This window comes from Staurois parvus, unplaced genomic scaffold (assembly GCF_062004578.1).
Source record: "Staurois parvus isolate SC_StPar_1 unplaced genomic scaffold, SC_StPar_1.0 ptg000198l, whole genome shotgun sequence".
Lineage (NCBI taxonomy): Eukaryota > Metazoa > Chordata > Amphibia > Anura > Ranidae > Staurois > Staurois parvus.
In genome coordinates, this window is record NW_028317994.1 from 16138753 (window position 1) to 16159672 (window position 20920).

General features: G+C 40.1%; 1 protein-coding gene across 1 annotated transcript in view; it reads right to left on the reverse strand.

Annotated features, from left to right (window-relative positions):
- The window catches only part of LOC149461593 (programmed cell death 1 ligand 1-like), a 74112-nt gene extending 53192 nt beyond the window's left edge, over positions 1-20920 (reverse strand). The window contains exon 1 of the mRNA XM_089678139.1: positions 20852-20920. The gene's annotated coding sequence lies outside the window, so the exon portion shown is untranslated. The remainder of the gene's footprint in view (positions 1-20851) is intronic.

Sequence of the window (20920 nt, forward strand, 5' to 3'; positions counted from 1 at the left end):
CCAGGAGACAATTACAATTAGAACCTTGCACAACAAAAGTTTAGTTGGGAGTGATTTTCCCGTCACCTACTGTATATTAGTCTTGGCAGTGTACAGTGTTGACAAAAATATGTACTTTGTTACTACTGACCTCACCATCTGGACATCCTGTTGCTTCAATCTTGTTGGAAAGCTGCTGCAGACATGACTGTCAAAATGTTGCTGGACACCCAGCTAAGCTAGTAGGGCTCAGTTATAAATTATCTTTTGGTGGGAGTCCACCCAGGGTTCCTTATGAGAAGTGTCTGAAGTACCACATCAAGGATGTAGTCTGTGAGTCCCTGTCTGGTTGGCTTCCCCTCAGGTGGAAAGCAGGGGAGGAAAGGTGAAGGACTTTGGGAATACTCACATTCCTTCTGCATGGGATGCAGGACTTTGACAAAACTTCCTAAAAGTGAAGGGCTCCTCACCTTAAAAATCAGCTGTATGGCCCTATCCCACAATGAGAATGATTGGGAAAAAAAAGCAGAGAGAAGATCCCAATCATGTGGCCCGTCAGAGTTACGTACCTGGCTCTTGTCCAATCACAGAGCTCTCTATGCTGCATTAAGCATTTGTATTTGACAGCAGTGACAAGAAAATTTGAAGGAGCAAGAAGGAAAATTTTCCTTCAACAAATGAATTTCTAAATTTGAATGTGATTTTCATTAGGAAAAGTCTGTCCACTGAATGTTAACTCCTCAGAATTGACACCCACCTATCAAGGCATTTTGATGTTTGCATAACCAGCCCATGGCTGAGGGTTCTTGAGAGGAGAACTGAGGCAGGGTGCTGTGATGTTTTCAGGACACTATGTACAATACCCCGTCTGCCCCTTTCACCAGCTATGCTCTGCTCTAACATGAAGACGCAAAGCCCTGTCTTTACCAATATGGTCACCCCCAAACTGAGACACACTGTAGACAAATGCATGGTAGGTCAGGAAAAGGGAAAATACCAGCTGCAGGAAGGTCACAGGCAACACTGGTGACCAATCAATTGCCTTGCACAGCTTTCACAGTTCAGGTCCTCTAAACTTAAAGTATAACTAAAGGCAACATTTCTTTTTTACTTTTAAATGGATAGTGTGGAAAGGAATCAGAACACCTGCCAGGTCTTTATTTCTGTTTGTGCCCCTTTTAGAGTGATTTATCCTCTCTATTTGTCATGTTTGCTGTTATCACCAAGAGTGAAAGGGAATGAAAATTTCAACTTTTGGGTTGTCACCAGAACAGGAAGAAGGGAAACCTTTCAATGTGGTTACTGGTTCTGGTGACCCTAGTGACATTGGAGGGATTTCCTCTCCTGCTTTGGCTATAGGACAGGAATTGAAGGGAAAACTACCCAAGAGGGACACAAATGGCAAAAAAGACTGCTAAAAATATAGTGCTTGCTTGTTGAGTGACTTGATATGTGTGAAACAATTTGGCTCAGATGGTGCGGGTTTGATTGTTCATAGTTAGCTGGCATACAACCAGCAATTTTGCTATTGCGTTAAATTGTAGTCTGCAATTAGTTGGGCAGTTACAGTAAATGTAAATTACTTCTTTAACCACTTCAGCTCCAGAATGTTTTACTCACCAAGCATTTTTTTTGCTATTCAGAACTGTGTTACTTTAACTACTTTTACTTTAAGTAATTGTGCAGTCATGCAATGCTGAACCCAAACAAAATTAAAATAATTTTTTTATCAAACAAATAGAGCTTTCTTTTGGTGGTATTCAATCACCACTGTGTTTTGTTTTATTATATACAGTGAAAGAAAGAAGTATTTGATCCCCTGCTGATTGTAAATGTTTGCCCACTCACAAAGAAATGATCAGTCAAAAAATCAAATGGGAGGTGTATTGTAACACTGAGAGACAGAATAGCAACAAATTCAAAAGAAATGCATGTCTAACAAATTATGCAATGATTTGCATGTTCATGAGGGAATTAAGTATTTGATCCCCTTCACAAAACATGACTTAGTACTTGGTGGCAAATCCCTTGTTGGCAATCACAGAGGTCATACATTTCCTGTAGTTGGCCATCAGGTTTGCACACATCTCTGGAGAGATTTTATCCCACTCCTCTTGACAGATCCTCTCTAAGTCTTTAAGGTTTGGTGGCTGACGTTTGGCAACTTGAACTTTCAGCTCTCTCCACAAATTTTAAATCGGATGAAGGTCTGGAGACTGGCTAGGCCACTCCAGGACCTTAATGTGCTTCTTCTTGAGCCACTCCTTTGTTGCCTTGGCCGCGTGTTTTGGGTCATTGACATACTGGGACACCCATCTCGGACCCATTTTCAATGCCCTGGCTGAGGGAAGAAGGTTCTCACCCAAGATTTGATGGTACATTGCCCCGTCCATCGTCCTTTTGATGCGGTACAGTTGTCCTGTCCCCTTAGCAGAAAAACACCCCCAAAACAGAATGTTTCCACCACCATGTTTGACAGTTGGGATGGTGTTCTTGAGTTCATAGGCAGCATTCCTCCTCCTCCAAACACGGCGAGTTGAGTTTATACCAAAGAGCTCAATTTTGTTCTCATCTGACCACAACACTTTCAACTAGTCCTCCTCTGCATCATTCAGATCTTCAGTGGCAAACTTCAGATGAGCCTGGACATGTGCTTTCTTGAGCAGAGGGACCTTGTGGGCACTGCAGGATTTCAATCCTTGTCGATGTAGTGTGTTACCAATTGTTTTCTTAGTGACTGGTCCCAGCTGCATGGAGATCATTGACAACATCCTCACGTGTAGTTCTGGGATGATTCCTCACTGTTTTCATGATCATTGACACTCCACGAGGTGAGGTCTTGCATGGTGCACCAGACCTAGCCAGACTGACAGTTGTTTTGTGTTTCTTCCATTTGAAAATTATTACACCAACTGTTGTCACCTTCTCACCAAGCTGCTTGGCAATAGTTTGGTAGCCAAGTCCAGCCTTGTGTAGGTCTACAATCTTGTCCCTGACATCCTTGGACAGCTCTTTGGTCTTTGCCATGGTGGAGAGTTTGGAATCTGATTGTTTGATTGCTCCTGTGGACAGGTGTCTTTTATACAGGTAACAAAATAAGATTAGCAGTACTCCCTTTAAGAGACTGCTTCCAATCTCAGCTTGTTACCTGTATGAAAGACACCTGATAGCCAGAAATCCTGCTGAATGATAGGGGATCAAATACTTATTTCCCTCATGAACATGCAAATCAGTGCATAATTTGTTAGACATGCATTTCTTTTGAATTTTGTATTGCTATTCTGTCTCTCAGTGTTACAATACACTTACCATTCAATTTTTAGATAATTTCTTTGTGAGTGGGCAAACATTCAAAATCAGCAGGGGATCAAATACTTATTTCTTTCACTGTAAATGAAAAAATGTTGAAAAAAATGTATTTCCTGCTATAAAACATATAATAATAACAATAATAATAATACAAAATAATCAAATTTCTTCATAAATTTAGGACAAAATCGTATTCTGCTACATATTTTGGTTCACGTGAAAGTTATAGCATCTACCAACTATGGTATATACAGCGAGGAACAGAAGTATTTGAACACCCTGCGATTTTGCAAGTTCTCCCACTTAGAAATCATGGAGGGATTTGAAATTCACATTGTATGTGCATTCCCACTCTGAGAGACAGAATTAAAAAAAAAATTCAGGAAATCACATTGTATGATTTTTAAAGAATTTATCAATTTATAAATCAATTCATAATATAAAATAATCAATAAATGTGTGGCTTCATATCTCCACAAAACATCACCATAGTATATATCCGTCAGTTAAATAAATAAATGTCCGTATGCCACCTAATCAGGGGCGGACTGACCATTTGGAAACACGGGCACTGCCCGAGGGCCTGGGGTCAGTAGGGGGCCCCATGAGATGCCCCTGGTACCTTTTTCATAGGCTTTTTTGAGTTTGGGCAAGGACACAGGGGCCCCATGATCCCCTATTGCCCGGGGGCCCCATGAGTTGTCAGTCCGCCCCTGCACCTAATATATATCTTCCTTTTTCTTTATAAGTGTTAATTGCAAAGAGTGCGTTTTCCTCCAAAACCGTGTGTGTTCCCCATTTATCCTGTGTCCACCTCCAGTGCCAGTGCTCCACCACCTTTCACACAAACTGCTTACCTATGTACAGTATTTGGCCCACTATACAGTTAGGTCAATTAGCACCTTGCCCTTGTATCCCCCTCTGGGTTTTCCCCAAATGTATCATTCTTCAATCACCAATATGAGGCCAAGTCTCCCTTCAGCAGTATTTGCTCAGATAAATAAAAGAAGAACTTTCATGGTGCAATATATCCCCAAAACACTGCCCCTTTATTAAAATATTAAAATATAGTGCAATAAAACCCAGTTCATTTTGGCTTGTATATGCTCATCCTAGGATTACTAAGTGGAATGTAGAGGAGTACTACCCTACATATGGAGCAAACATAATTTAGCCTGCGCGATAAACATGCACTATTGCTCCTTTTTTCATCAAATGTTCCAACTCAGGGGTGGGGCCTCAGGACGTCATCACGCACAGCCGGAATTAAAAGTAAGCTGTTTATACATGCACTGAGGCTGATGTTTTTCCTTAAGGAGAAAATACCTATAAATTAAAAGAGCAAATATTCTTTGTGCACTGGATTTTAGTGCACTATGTTTGTGAGTGTTTTCATATTATTTTAATAAAGTTAGAGTGTTTTTGGAATATACAGCACTATGAGAGCTGTTTTATTTATTTGCGCAAATACTGCTGAAGGGAGGACTGGCCACTTGGACTCTTGGTATAACAAAAGTTACAACAGAAATTGCAATTAACACATATCAAGAAAAGGGACATGTACATGTTAGGTGGCATATGGACAGTTACTTATTTTATGTGTGTGTGTGTATATATACATATATATATATATATATATATATATATATATACTATTTTGATGTTTTGTGGATATATGAAGTCAAATATGTATTGATTATTTTATATTATGAATTGATTTATCTGTGTCATTATTTGGTTGTGCTGCACTTACTCACATGTACATGGTGTAATTGATGTGGGAGTGTTTCAGCGGCAACACATCAATTAAGTTTATGGTATAGTACATATACAGTATTGGTAGCACAGAGTGTATTTTTGTTGTGTTTAAATACACAGAAATCTGCTTATCTTGGCAGAAGAATAATTTATTTATTTCATAATGCATGGTTTCATTTACTCATAGATCTGTTCTGTTTTTCTAATGTTGAGCACTAAACTAAATGTAAAAGTAAAAAGTCAGCTGATTCTGAGAAAAGTAACTTGCTGGTGCCAGCTAGTCATAGTGTCTGATTTTGTAACCCCCTTCTTCACTGTTCCATGGTCACTAAGAATTGAGCATTTTCATGTTCCAGAAATTTCTATGAAATGCATTGGAATAATGGGAAAGGCAAAAAACGGTGATTTTTAGTTGTTTTTAAGGGTGCAATGGGCTGTATTAGCTCCTAATGTTTACAGAAGATGTTTTCGGCTATCATTCACTTGTTTTATGTCAGAGGAGTCCCTTACTAGTCCATTTTTAACTTTTTTCACAGAAAAAAAAAAAAAGAAAAAAAAAAGGTAAAATAAACATTAAGAAACAGCACACAAATAATTAAATACACAAAAAGAGAAAAAGCGCAATGACAGAGAAGACTGCATTAAATAAATACCTCAAATACAAACCCCCACTCATGAAAAAAAACACTTCTTAAAAAAAGAAGTTGATAATTTAATTAGCACATTTTGCCTAAGCATCTCAATGAGATGTCAAGATTTCACCGATCATTTTGCGGAAATCGCTAGGCTCATCTTTACTCAATAAAGTAATATAGAACCTTTAGTTTTTTAAGTACTTTCAGCAGCTGTTTTTAATAATTAACTGGGTTTGCAGCGTATTTATTCTTATTATTATTATTATTATTCAGGATTTATATAGCACCAACAGTTTGCTCAGCGTTTTACAATTTAAAAGGAGACAATACAGCAATGATACAGTTCAATACAAGAGGGTTAGGAGGGACCTGCTCCTTGGAGCTTACAATCTAAGAGGGAGGGGCTGGTGGTACAAAAGGTAATAATGTGGGGGATGAACTGATAGGAGGAATAGAAGATTAGATATAGATAGACGATATTAGCTGAAGGCTAGGCTTCCCTGGAGAGATAGTGTTTCTGAGATTGCTTAAAAGTGGGCAGAGTAGGCAATAGTTGGATAGATTGGGGTAGAGAGTTCCAAAGGATGAGGGAGGCTCTGGAGAAGTTCTGGAGTTGGGCATGGAAGGAGGAGACAAAGGAGCTAGAGAGGAGGAAGTCATGGGAGGCGGGGAGAGAACGATTTGTGTGATATTTGGAGACAAGATTGGTGATGTAATCTGGGGCAGAGTTATAAATGGCTTTATATGTTATTGTTAATGTTTTGAACTTTATCCGTTGGGCAATGGGAAGCCAGTGGAGAGATTGGCAGAAAAGGATGGCAGATATGGAATATGGTTCGTAAGGTGGATGAGTCTGGCAGCAGCATTCATTAAAAACTGAAGAGGGGATAACCTGCGATTAGGTAGGCCAATGAAGAGGGAGTTACAATAGTCAAGGGGAGAGATAACAAGGGAGTGAATAAGTTGCTAAGTGGTTTCCGAGGTTAAGAACGGCTGTATCTTGGAGATGTTGCAGAGGTGAAGTCTACAAGATTTGGACAGTGATTGGATTTGGGGCTGACAGATGGGAGTCTAGGATTACACTTAGTACACTGGCATGAGGGGAGGGACTGATGGTTGTATTATTGATCTTGATGGAGAAGTTAGGGGAGGGGGCATGGGCTGGAAGGAATATTATGAGCTCAGTTTTAGCAATATTTAGTTTGAGGAAGTGGAGTGATGTCCATGCTGATATGTCACTTAGTATGTTAGTAATGTGTGAGAAGACTGAAGGGATAAGATGAGGCTTATCGTTGAAGCCTTGTCTATTTTCCAGTTTAGGCTTGTGCCATGATGATTGCCCCAAGTTTCTTGTTTCAGGGTGGCTCCTTTCTTTTTCAATATCCTATGGAGCCACCCTCACATGCAGGAACTAGAGTTGTATCTCCCTACACTGTCTGCATCAATGAAACCCCCCACCCCCATAACCTAGGATGCCAAGGCATTTCTCTACTCCTGCCTCTTCCCCATTTGATCTTCAAACTAACAGACTGACTCCAAACTGCACTGCCCATTGTTAACTCCTTCCTCCTACTGTGAAGTTTAGGGAAGCAGCACTGAAAAAGCAGGAGCTAGCAGCATCAAAAGTTGTAAGTTTCAAGAGCTGGGGTAAGAGTTTTAAGAAATAGATTACTGGGGAACACATTTTTTTGTAATGAGTGTGTTAATCTATAAAACAAATGAGAGCGCCACTGCATTTAGTATGACACCTCATTCTCCTCACTCAATGTGGGGAGTTCATCTGACCTCAATATCATCACAACCAACTTTTAGAGTACATGTTTTTTGCATACCCTTAGGGACCTCACCCAGCATTGCCCTCTCTGGGTGTAACATGGGCTTCCATTGCCATAGAATCCTAAAAAAATGTGAGCATCATAATGGTTTCAGAGCTTCAACTGATGACCATTAACTGAACTGATTACTTTGTAGTTGCTGCCTAATTACTTTAAACCAGTTCTTTTCTCTAAAGGGCAAAGAAAATAACCAACTACCACTTCACTTTCTTTGTAGTAACTGAATACAAATAAGCATTTTTGGCTCATTTGTAAAAGAGATTTGCTGTGGTGTAACATTACAGTTAAAACAGACAGCAGATCATGACTATATACATTTCAGTGCGTTTTTTTGCACACATTTAAAAAATCATTTTAGGCCTGAAGATTGCATAAACACCCAAAACATGATATATTTTCTTAAAGCAGACACCCTAGAGAATAAAATAGTGGTAGTTCCAAATTTTTTATGTTACAAGATATTACCGCAAAATTCTAGGAAACACAAACTTTCAGTAAAAAATACACTAAAGGTAATTTTTAGATTTTTAGATTGTAAGCTCCAAGGAGCAGGGCCCTCCTAACCCTCTTGTATTGAACTGTATTGTTCCAATATTGTTTCCCTTTATATTGTAAAGTGCTGAGCTAACTGTTGATGCTATATAAATTCTGTATAATAATAACAATAATAATTTTTGGTGCATACAAATGTAATAGATTACCCAATTTTTTGGTAAAAAATAAAAAAGGAGGTTGCACCAAGTAAATAGATATCCAACATGTCAAACCTTAAATTTGGGTGCCTGTGAAATGATGCCTTGTTAGGTGACACAATAAAAACCCCTATAGGTCATTATTTTAGTGTTATGGAGAAGTTCTGGTGCTAGAAATACTCTAGTGTGAGTATGGCAATATGTAACATGTGTTTCGCAATTGACGTTTTCATACTTAGGCGCCCCTGATGTTTGCATTTTTACATTTGTACGTGAGTATATGTGGGGGTCGGGGCCTCAAAAATTTGGGGAGAGATTTCATATGCTTGGTGTAACTTTTAATTTCTTACAATTTAAGAAACCTTTGTGATGATTTTTTGGGGTGACAGGTTCTCTTTCTAAAAAACCCTGGATGTCTCCCCTGTGGTCCATTGAATGTAATGCAATGCAGAGCCATAGACTCTAGTTGAATATTTTTTGAGTCACAGACTAATAAAAAATCAGGAGTCTAACATCGTTCTTACATAAAGCGGAACTTAGGACATTTTTTTTAACTTATGAGCAGGCAGGCTCTTTATCGCAGAAGAGACATGCAATGTCTCTTTTGTAATAAAATACACCTACCTCCCTGCTTGCAGTCTTCTGTGATATGTAAACTGAGCTGTGCATGCAAAAAGATGAGCATACAAAGTTTAGGTCCCCTTTATGGTGCTGCACAGTTGTTGCTGGTAAATAATTCAGAAAGTATTGATGTTGGAGGTTTAAACTATAATTTTTAAAAAATAGGTCAGAAATGGCAGTCTTTGTATTTCTCTCTGATTAGGCTCCCTCTAAGTGAGCATGGTTTTTTCCAGGATATGGCTTTGTTTTCATCCTCCCCAGCCATAAACCTCTTCACTATTGGCAGTGCCTGCACATTAATCGACCTTAGGCTTGCATAGTGATGTCTCGAGACTTGAAAAACCTTAGAGGTAGCTCTATACAATATTTTACTATGTAGTAGCAGACCGAAGTAAGCTCAGTTTTGACCATAGAGAATTATACCAGGTACAGGCCCCACAGAGGTAAGTAAGCAGCTGCGGAGGGGTAAAATAGCAGTTGTAGTGGTGTGGTAAAGCCCATGAACCAGGAAGGGGGCTACGTCTATGATTTAAAATTTGTTTAAATCTACCCATGGAGAATATTTCTTTTTATTCCAGCTGAAGCATGACCTACAATAAAAGCTTTAAATATATAAAGAAATGTTAACTACAACAGATCCCCTCTCCCTATTCACCAAATAAATATGTGCATACAAATCATGAAATAAATAAATATATGCCTCAATACATGAAATAAATTAAATGAAAATAAATAAAAAAGTGCAAAAATATGAATCAAGAATAAAACAATAACTTGCAATAAAATATATCAAACAGAAACCACCAAATGCTGCTCATATGACCAATTTATTCAAATCTAGTGCAATAAAAGTTCCAACAAAGTATCCAGTGCTTCAAAGTGTCCCGTTCAATAATGTGCCCCAATAAATGTACACTATATTGCCAAAAGTATTAGGATGCCTGCATTTACATGTACAGGAACTTCAATGCATCCCAATCTTAGTCCGTAGGGTTCAATATTGTTGGCCCACCCTTTGCAGCTATAACAGCTTCAAATCTTCTGGGAAGGCTGTCCACAAGGTTTAGGAGTGTGTCTATGGGAAGGTTTGACCATTCTTCCAGAAGCACATTTCTGAGGTCAGGCACTGATGTCGGATGAGAAGACCTGGCTCACAGTTTCTGATCTAATTTATTCCAAAGCTGTTCTATCGGGTTGAGGTCAGGACTCAGGTCAGACAAGTTCCTCTACTCCAAACTTGCTCATCCATGTCTTTATGGGCCTTGGTTTGTGCACTGGTGTGCAGTTATGTTGGAACAGGAAGGGGCATCCCAAAACTGTTCCCACAAAGTTGGGAACATGAAGTTGTCCAAAATGACTTGATATGCTGACACCTTAAGAGTTTGCTTCACTGGAACTAAGGGGCCAAGCCCAACCCCTGAAAAACAACCCCACGCCATAATCCCCATCCACCAATCTTTACACTTGGCAAAATGTAGTCAGGCAAGTACCGGTCTCCTGGCAACCGCCAAACTCAGACACGTTCATCAGATTGCCAGACAGAGAAGCGTGATTCGTCACTCCAGAGGACATGTCTCCACTGCTCTAGAATCCAGTGGCAGCGTGCTTTACACCACTGCATCTGACGGTTTGCATTTCACTTGGTGATGTAAGGCTTGGATGCAGCTACTTGGCCATGGAGACCCATTCAATGAAGCTCTCTGTGCACTGCTGTTGTGCTAATCTGAAGGCCACGTGAAGTTTGGAGGTCTTTAGCTATTGACTCTGCAGACAGTTTCCGACTTCTGCTCACTGTGCACTTTAGCATGGGCTGACCCTGCTCTGTCATTTTATGTGGCCTACTACTTTGTGGCTGAGTTGCTGTTGTTCCCAGTTGCTTCCACTTTTTTATAACACCACCAACAGTTGATCGTGAAATATTTAGTAGCAAGGATTTTCAGGGATGGCAACCTATCACGGTACCATGCTTGACTTCACCATTCTTTCACAAATGCTTGTAGAAGCAGTCTGCATGCCTATGTGCTTGATTTTATACATCTGTGGCCATGGAGGTGATTGGAACACCTGAATCCAATGATTTTGAGGGGTTTCCCAATACTTTTGGCAATATAGTGTATATTATTCAAACAGTATCCCATATTGTGAATCTTCAAATATCACAAAAATCTTCTCAGTGGGTGTTCATTCCAAGGTGCAAATGTCATAAAGTGAAACCTCCACCAGTCACACAGAATGACTCACCAGAAATAATGACCTGCTAATCCATGGGTCAACTCTTTTTAATCACTTGCTGACCCACTCACAGTAAATGTACTGGTGGGTGGAAAAGGCAGGCACGGCAATGTACTGGTATGCAGCTTATTCACATGCGCTGTGTCCACCAGGTATCATGTGATAGCTATAATTGGTCATTGTGATTACATGATATTATGCAAGGAAACTGTCATGAATAGTTTAATTAATGAACAGATTTCTTACTGCTGTTATGCTGTGATTGGCCCACTGCTATCACATGGTACCTGGCACATTGTGCCATGTGATTAGCTGTAGCGAATCACAGTATGTCAACAGTAAGCAAGCTGTCATGAATGGAAAGCCATCCCTGATCATCCCCCAGGGTAGTATAGTTTCACTATGGTCACTGAACTAATCTGATGAAAGTAATTTAAAAAAAAAGGAAAAAAATGCATAAAACAAATTAATTCATGTATTTTACATGCAGTATTGTCACCAGTCAGCATTTTAGGACCTCAAGAAATGAGATAGACCATCAGTGCATCAGGCAATTTTCAAATCTATATCCCATAGTTTGTAGGCTCTATAACTTTCACACAATATTATACACGGATTTGGGTTATTTTTACCAAAGAAATGTAGCAGAATACATTCTGTCCTAAATTTATGAAGAAAGATTATTTGTTTGCATGTTATAACAGAAGAAAAACATGTTATTTTTCAAACTTTTCAGCAATTTTTCATGTATATAGCAAAATATCAAAAAAATGTAAAAAACTAATTAATTAATTAAATATAAAATAAATACAACCAAAAGAAAGCTCTGTTTGTGTTAGAAATGATAAATCTTTTGTTTGGGTAAAGTGCTGCATGAGAGCAACTGCCAGTTAAAGTATAGCCTGGTCATGAAGGGGTAAAACCTTCCAGAGGTCAAATGGTTAATATAATAAAAGCTCAGGGCATGGGTGCACAAAATCACACATATATATATGTGCCATAAAAAGCAATGTGCTTCTAGTGAAACCATTGAGGAGACACAGCCCAAGTAGTAAAACAGCACACTGCACACAGTTAATCCTTTGATCGCCCCACGTGTAAACCTCTTCCTGCCCAGTGACATTAGTACAGTGTCAGTGTTTTTTATTAGTACTGATCATTGTATTGGTGTCACTGGGGATGTCAGTGACACCAAATCAGTTCCCCCCATTGTCAGAATGGCCACGGCATGATTGCCGCCATTACTAGTGAATAAATAAAAAATTCCAGTATCTATACCGCCATTTGTAAACGCTATAGGTTTCATGAAAACCAATTAATTTACACGTATTGGGATTTGTTTTAGCAAAGACATGTAGCATAATACATTTTGGCCTAAATTTATAACAAAATTTGATTTTTTAAATTTTTTTACTGGACAAAAATATTGTTTTTTTCTGAAAATTGTCAGTCTTTTTTTGTTTATAGCGCTCAAAAATTTAAAATGCACAGGCAATCAAATACCATCAAAAGAAAGTTCTATTTGTTGGAAAAAAGGACATAAATTTCATTTGGGTGCAGCTTTGTATGACTGCGCAATTGTCAGTAATGCAGTGTTGTATTGCAAAAAATGGCCTGGTCATGAAGGGGGGTAAATCCTCTGGAGGCCAAGTGGTTAATAATTGTTCATAGTGAGATTTAGTGCCTTACTATAGTGGTTGTAGAACTGAGCCATCCTCCATGCTTAATTTGCTCAGTTGCACTACTACATTAACCACTTGAGCTCCTGAGGATTTACCCCCCTTAATGACCAGGCCTTTTTTTGCTGTTTGGCGCTGCGCTAATTCAAATGATAATTGCGCGGTCATGCAATGCTGTACCCAAACGAAATTTACGTCCTTTTTTTCACACAAATAGAGCTTTCTTTTGATGGTATTTTATCATCTGTGTGCTTTTTATTTTTTGCGCTATAAACAAAAAAAACACGAAAATTTTGAAAAAAAACAATATTTTCTACTTTCAGCTATAAAAAATATATCGTAAACTCAAAGTTAGTCATAAATTTAAGCCAAAATGTATTCTGCTACATGTTTTTGGTAAAAAAAATCCCAATAAGTGTATATTGATTGCTTTGTGTGAAAGTTATAGCGTCTACAAACTATGGTATAGATACTGTAATTTATGCCTTTTTTTGCTATACAGCGCTGCACTAATTCAAATGATAATTGCGCGGTCATGCAATGCTGTACCCAAACGAAATTTATGTCCTTTTTTTCACACAAATAGAGCTTTCTGTTTGGTGGTATTTTATCACCTGTGCGCTTTTTATTTTTTGCGCTATAAACAAAAAAACACGAAAATGTTGAAAAAAAATTATATTTTCTACTTTCAGCTATAAAAAATATATCGTAAACTCAAAGTTAATCATAAATTTAAGCCAAAATGTATTCTGCTACATGTTTTTGGTAAAAAAAATCCCAATAAGTGTATATTGATTGCTTTGTGTGAAAGTTATAGCGTCTACAAACTATGGTATAGATACTGTAATTTATGCCTTTTTTTGCTATACAGCGCTGCACTAATTCAAATGATAATTGCGCGGTCATGCAACGCTGTACCCAAACAAAATTTCCGTCCTTTTTTTCACACAAATAGAGCTTTCTTTTGGTGGTATTTTATCACCTGTGCACTTTTTATTTTTTGCGCTATAAACAAAAAAACACAAAAATTTTGAAAAAAAACTATATTTTCTACTTTCAGCTATAAAAGATATATCGTAAACTCAAAGTTAGTCATAAATTTAAGCCAAAATGTATTCCGCTACATGTTTTTGGTAAAAAAAAATCCCGTGCATTAGCGGGCAAACTGGCGCTATCTGGGAGGGGCACTAACACTATTGGAAGTCACCAGTGACACTAATACAGTGATCAGTAAAAATCTGTTCACTGTAATCAATGACACTGGTGACAGGGCAGTGAAGGGGTTAACTGGGGGGGGGCGATCAAGGGGTTAAATGGGATTACTGGTGTACTGGCGGGCAAACTGGCGCTATCTGGGAGGGGCGCTAACACTATTGGAAGTCGCCAGCGACACTGATACAGTGATCAGTAAAAATCTGTTCACTGATCAATGACACTGGTGACAGGGCAGTGAAGGGGTTAACCTGGGGAGGGGGGGCGATCAAGGGGTTAGACGGGATTACTGGTGTATTAGCGGGCAATCTAGCGCTATCTGGGAGGGGCGCTAACACTATCGGAAGTCGCCAGCGACACTGATACAGTGTTCAGTAAAAATCGGTTCACTGATCAATGACACTGGTGACAGGGCAGTGAAGGGGTTAACTGGGGGGGAGAGATTAAGGGGTTAAATGGGATTACTGGTGTACTAGCTGGCAAACTGGCACTATCTGGGAGGGGCGCTAACACTATCGGAAGTCGCCAGTGACACTGATACAGTGATCAGTAAAAATCGGTTCACTGATCAGTGACACTGGTGACAGGGCAGTGAAGGGGTTATCTGGGGGGGGGGGGCGATCAAGGGGTTAAACGGGATTACTGGTGTACTGGCGGGCAATCTGGCACTATCTGGGAGGGGCGCTAACACTATCGGAAGTCGCCAGCGACACTGATACAGTGATCAGTAAAAATCGGTTCACTGATCAGTGACACTGGTGACAGGGCAGTGAAGGGGTTAACTGGGGGGGGATTAAGGGGTTAAACGGGATTACTGGTGTACTGGCGGGCAAACTGGCGCTATCTGGGAGGGGCGCTAACACTATCGGAAGTCGCCAGCGACACTGATACAGTGATCAGTAAAAATCGGTTCACTGATCAGTGACACTGGTGACAGGGCAGTGAAGGGGTTAACTAGGGGGGGCGATCAGGGGGTTAAATGTGTCCTAGGTGTGTTCTAACTGTGGGTATGTGCTGTTTTACTCACTGTTTGTATGTCTTCTTCTCTGTCTGGAATGGAATGTGTCCAGGCAGAGAAGAATGACATCATATCCTGTCCTGTGTAAATGTCAACACAGGACAGGATAGGACAGGGACCGATCATCTGATTTCAGCCAGACATCACTGGCTGAAATCGAATGATTGATCCCTCCGGGATCAAATGGTGTCACCTGCGGGTCGGCAGGAGCGCACACGCGCGCCCCCTGCCGGCAAAAACGTCGGGAGCACGGAGACCGTTTTAAAATGTGCTTTTGCACCCCAGTGCTGCCCTGCACACGTTTATATGCAGTGGCAGGGCGGCAAGTGGTTAAGGTGGTCTATACTCAACGTTAAAAATGTTGTATGAAGATAATTGGCCAGCAGCAGGGGCGGACTGACTATTCGAGCACTTGGGCACTGCCTGAGTGCCCAGGGTCAGTAGGAGGCCCCATGAAATTCCCCTGGTACCTTTTATAGGCTTTTTTGGGTGTGCTTTGAGTGTGGGCAAGGACATGGGGGCCCCATGATCCTCCATTGCACGGGGGCCCCATGAGTTGTCAGTCCGCCCTTGGCCAGCAGTATGTATAAATATCTATTATAGACTCTGTAAACATAATCAGCAGGTAGTACTGTAGTGCAACCCATGTATTAGAAGGTCTAACATCCTTGCTCATTATTGTCTGCAGGGTTGCTACCATTGAGGAGAACACAGATTGCGAAATATGTGCAGACCAATGCTGCTGCCAGTACATCAAACAGAATGCAAAGCAGTTGTTTTGCTAAGTGAATACGGGGCAATGCAGCTCCATACACAAAGTCTCCGCAATTGTTTACAGTGTACAGTTCTCTTCTAAGGAGAGACTCCTGTTTTACTGTGCAGTTAAGTAATGCTTGAAAGTTTAATGACCTAGAGCTGATAAAGTAATTATTGATAAACCAAATTTCCTGGACACAAGCAGCATTACATTTTAAAAATCATATCTGAAAGCTGTGCTAGAAACAATATTTTAATCTATTATCTGTCTGGAAGCAATGTCACAGTTCTTATCAGTAAATAAGCTCTTCCTCTTTAAATATTTCAAAAGTTTCCTGTAATTATTTACAAGGGAGTTTTTCACTGATTCATTACCCTTTGTATATTCATGTTGTAAGAATGTATCCTTATGTACAGAATTTTGCAACATAGGTCCTGCAAATGATCACATATAGAGCTAAAAAGTATTTCCAGGAACTATGATTCATTTATTCTATTTTTCTAAGGAAAAACTATTTTCCAGGTTTCAACAAAAACATTGCAAGAGTTACAGATTTCCAGAACAAGAAAAATCTTGCTTAGATAATGTTTTAGGGCCCATTTATGTTTGTGCATTGCCTTAATGCATGTGCATTAATGTACATTATGTCACAAGTTAAAATGATTTGAAATAAAGTAGCTGAAATCAATTTGCTTCTGATGCTCCAAAAAGTCCTAAAAATCGGACATGCCTCAAAATTTGTATGGTAGTGCACGGCAACTCACTATGGTGTATTGCCAAGTATTGCAGCTCAGTAGGGTGCTATTCAAACTGAATGGCACCACAATGTGTCAATGCATATAACGTGTGCTTTCAAGGCTCATTCAACCTTGACCAGCTGCTATATGAAGATTCACAGTCCTGCCCAGCTGTCATAGTTCATTTATAGCTCATACACATCATAGTTGACTTATAGCTCCCAATGTGTGTTCTAAAGTGAGACTATAAAGCAGGCTTAGAAATCGCACAAAATATACCACTTTCGAAGTGATAATCTGATCGTTAGTTCACAGCTTTCTTCTGAAATTATTCGAAGGGACAAGCATGAATTTTCTGGTATGATACCAGATCGTACACTTTTCGTTTAATCGGTATACTTTTCATCCGAAAATACAATAAAAATACATTACAATACATGACATCACATCTGAATTTTTATTCTGTCCTATGAGAATTTTCATACCTTTTCATAACCTGTTCATTACTGATATGAGACTAGCATGCAAAAAAAACCCACGACGATCATTTCTTCAATATTCTCATCGTGTGTACGGAGCTTAAGTTTTCCTTTCACTGATGAGTGTTCTGCCACTAATGATGAATGCAGATCTTCTCTGCTGTCAGCACAGCATTTTCAATAGCTCTCCTCTCACTCCTGTTGCTCTACATTATTTATGGGCTGCTCCACATTATTTAGGTGTCTGTTCACACTGCACTTTGCCCCAATACTGCCTGCTGCCTTCAGCACTACACACTCTGTAACCCCTTGTGCTATGTACATTACTAACCTTTTTTTATGGTATGTTGTCTCTGAACATTGTCACCCCTATCCCCTGGTACAGTGGAGAAAAACTCAATCTGAACTTGACATTTCATAAATATGCTAGAGTTTTGCATGTGCTAAGTCTTGCCTATGTCAGGAAGCACCACCCCTATGGCTACCTCCCACACTTCATCAGAAGTGTGTAATTGCAAACATCTGTACCCAGGCTTCACACCCAGAAAAAATGGTATGTTCCACCATTCTTTCCTCAGGAGGGAGAAATGACAGTTCATACATGATGCATCCATGATCAGCAGCCTTCTCCCTCCATGACCACTCCCTTCTCTGCCTCCTTTCTCTTCACTCTCCAGTCCATTGCTCACACTATCTCTGACTCCTCTCTCTTCACCCTTTAGTCTTGGACCAGTTCCTTATATGCCTCCTCTCTCATCAATTTACAGTTCATGACCAGTTCCTTATATGCCTCCTCTCTCATCAATTTACAGTTCATGACCAGTTTCTTCTGTGCCTCATCTCCTGTTGTTTTACAGTCTATGACCAGTTCCTGCTCTGCCTTCTCTCTTGTCACTTTACAGTCCATGACTAGTTCCTGTTCTGCGTTCTCTCTCATCACTTTACAGTCCATGACCAGTTCCTGTTCTGCGTTCTCTCTCATCACTTTATAGTCCATGACCAGTTCCTGTTCTGTCTCCTCTCTTGTCACTTTACAGTATTTGGCCAGTTCCTTATATGCCTCCTCTCTCATCGCTTTACAGTCCATGACCAGTTCCTTCTGTGCCTCCTCTCCTGTTGTTTTACAGTCTATGACCAGTTCCTGCTCTGCCTTCTCTCTTGTCACTTTACAGTCCATGACTAGTTCCTGTTCTGTGTTCTCTCTCATCACTTTATAGTCCATGACCAGTTCCTGTTCTGCCTTCTCTCTCGTCACTTTACAGTCCATGACCAGTTCCTGTTCTGTCTCCTCTCTTGTCACTTTACAGTATTTGGCCAGTTCCTTATATGCCTCCTCTCTCATCGCTTTACAGTCCATGGCCAGTTCCTGTTCTGCCTCTTCTCTCTCTTCATTCTCCAGTTCACCACCAGTTCCTTCGCTGCCTCTTCTCTCTTCCTTCTCTAGTCCATCACCAGTTCCTTCTCTGACTGTTCTCTTATCAGTTTTCAGTCCATGACCATTTCCAGTTCATTCTCTAAATTCTTTCTCTTTTTTCTGCTCCCTAGTTCATAACCAGTTCCTCCTCTGCATCCTCTCCCTATGGAACCGATCAGCTGCTGGCCTTCTCTCCCCTCCATGCCCTAGTAACAATCAGTTCTTGTTCTTCTTCCCCACTCTGCTATCCACAATTAGCCTCTGTCCTTCTTGCTTCCCCACAGCCATAATCATCTTGCCCTTTGTCCACCAACCATTCTCAGACCTGCTATACCTATTTATCCAGTAATGATCAGATATTGCTAATCCTTTTTTGGCTAGTGCAGTCTTTTCTATCTGTCCATGATCATGGAGAACTATCTTCTCTTGTTTCCATGACCATTTAACTTTTGCTTCTCTCCAGGTGCGGACTGACAACTCATGGGGCCCCTGGGCAATAGGGGATCATGGGGCCCCTGTGTCCTTGCCCAAACTCAAAAAAGCCTATGAATAAGGTACCAGGAGCATCTTATGGGGCCCCCTACTGAGCCCGGGCCCTCGGGCAGTGCCCGAGTTTCCAAATGGTCAGTCCGCCCCTGCTTCTCTCTCTCTCTCTCCCTGGTACTCATGTTTTGCCTCTTCTCTTTTTCTTCACTGCTCAGTTACTCTTCTGCCATTACAGCTCTTTACCCTGAAAGCTCTTTTTGTCCAGCTGCCATTTTGTCTTTTTTTCTGTATTTATGGCCCCTAATCAGCTCCTGCTCTGTCTCCTATACTTCCTTCCACTCCACCATTATCTTACACTCTCTCTCCTCCCCCATAATCAATTTGATGAGATGATGTTGTTTACCAAATAATATGTATTCAGTCAAAATATTTTCTTTGCCAAATAATATGTTTTCAGCTAAGATCTTGTCTGATTATCTATACCAGTGGTGGGCAACCTTTTTTTTCAACTGAGCCAAATCTCGCCAAAACCACGATTGAAATTTATTTTGAGAGCCACATTTTTAAAACTGAAAATACATCCCCCATAAAGTAATTCATCCCCCATAGTAATTCAACCCCCATATAGTAATTCATCCCCCATAGTAATTCATCCCCCATATAGTAATTCATCCCCCATAGTAATTCATCCCCCATATAGTAATTCATCCCCCATAGTAATTCATCCCACATATAGTAATTCATCCCCCATAGTAATTCATCCCCCATATAGTAATTCATCCCCCATAGTAATTCATCCCCCATATAGTAATTCATCCCCCATATAGTAATTCATCCCCCCTATAGTAATTCATCCCCCATATAGTAATTCATCCCCCATAGTAATTCATCCCCCATATAGTAATTCATCCCCCATAGTAATTAATCCCCCATATAGTAATTCATCCCCCATAGTAATTCATCCCCCATATAGTAATTCATCCCCCATAGTAATTAATCCCCCATATAGTAATTCATCACCCATAGTAATTCATCCCCCATATAGTAATTCATCCCCCCTATAGTAATTCATCCCCCCTATAGTAATTCATTCCCATATTGTGTCAATTCACTTACCTTTGCTCCGCGCGTTCCTCTCGCCGTGTTCCCGCGCCGTTCCGGTCTTCAGGGCGGACTGTGAGAGGAGAGGAGTTCGTCACGCTGCCCTGCCTACATCCTGACAGCCAATGTTTGCCACGCTCCGCGGGCCGGATTAAAAGGTCCGCCGGACTGTAGTTTGCCCATTGCTGGGCTAGCTGCAGAGTCCTGACTTTTGGGGCGGCCGCCCGAGAGGAGGGAGGGGAGCGGGCGCCCGGCACACAGAAGAGCCGCATTAAAGTGTGTGAAGAGCCGCATGTGGCTCGCGAGCCGCGGCTTGCCGACTACTGATTTATACAATTGTGTTAATTCAATAGAGGCACAAATCATGTTGCTTAAATTAACCCATTCATATTCAGGCAAACATTTGCTAGTGTACAGTTATGTTTACTCATATTAGCACTGCATATGTGTTTATCAATTCACTTAAACAGCAAATTCTTTACACAATTGACAGTCATATAATCCAACAGTTATTATAGATACACTGTATAGTTATATGGTCATACTCCTATTTTACTTTACAATACTTGAATATATATCATATAACATTGTATCCTTTACCGTTTTCACTAATTAGACACACTTGGTGGAAAGAGAGTGTTTCTACATATTGATGTTTTGGAGCTTTCATGTTATGTAGATGAAATTTCCATCATTTATATCAATCCTAATATTTTAAAACACACAAATGACTAGGATCAGCAACAACTCAATACACAGTTGAGATCAATCACTGCATCATACATTGATTTTATTAATGCTGAATGACTAGGATACATAACTTTTTAAGATGGAGTCTACAGAGTTTATTTCAGATCAATGTGAAGATACATTTATGAATAAAGGTAAAAATATATGTGTTATTTACCTGTGATTTCTGTTCAGTCTCTATTCCTCTTCTAGGTTAGCTGCAGTCATCTCTGTAGGCAGCATCTGC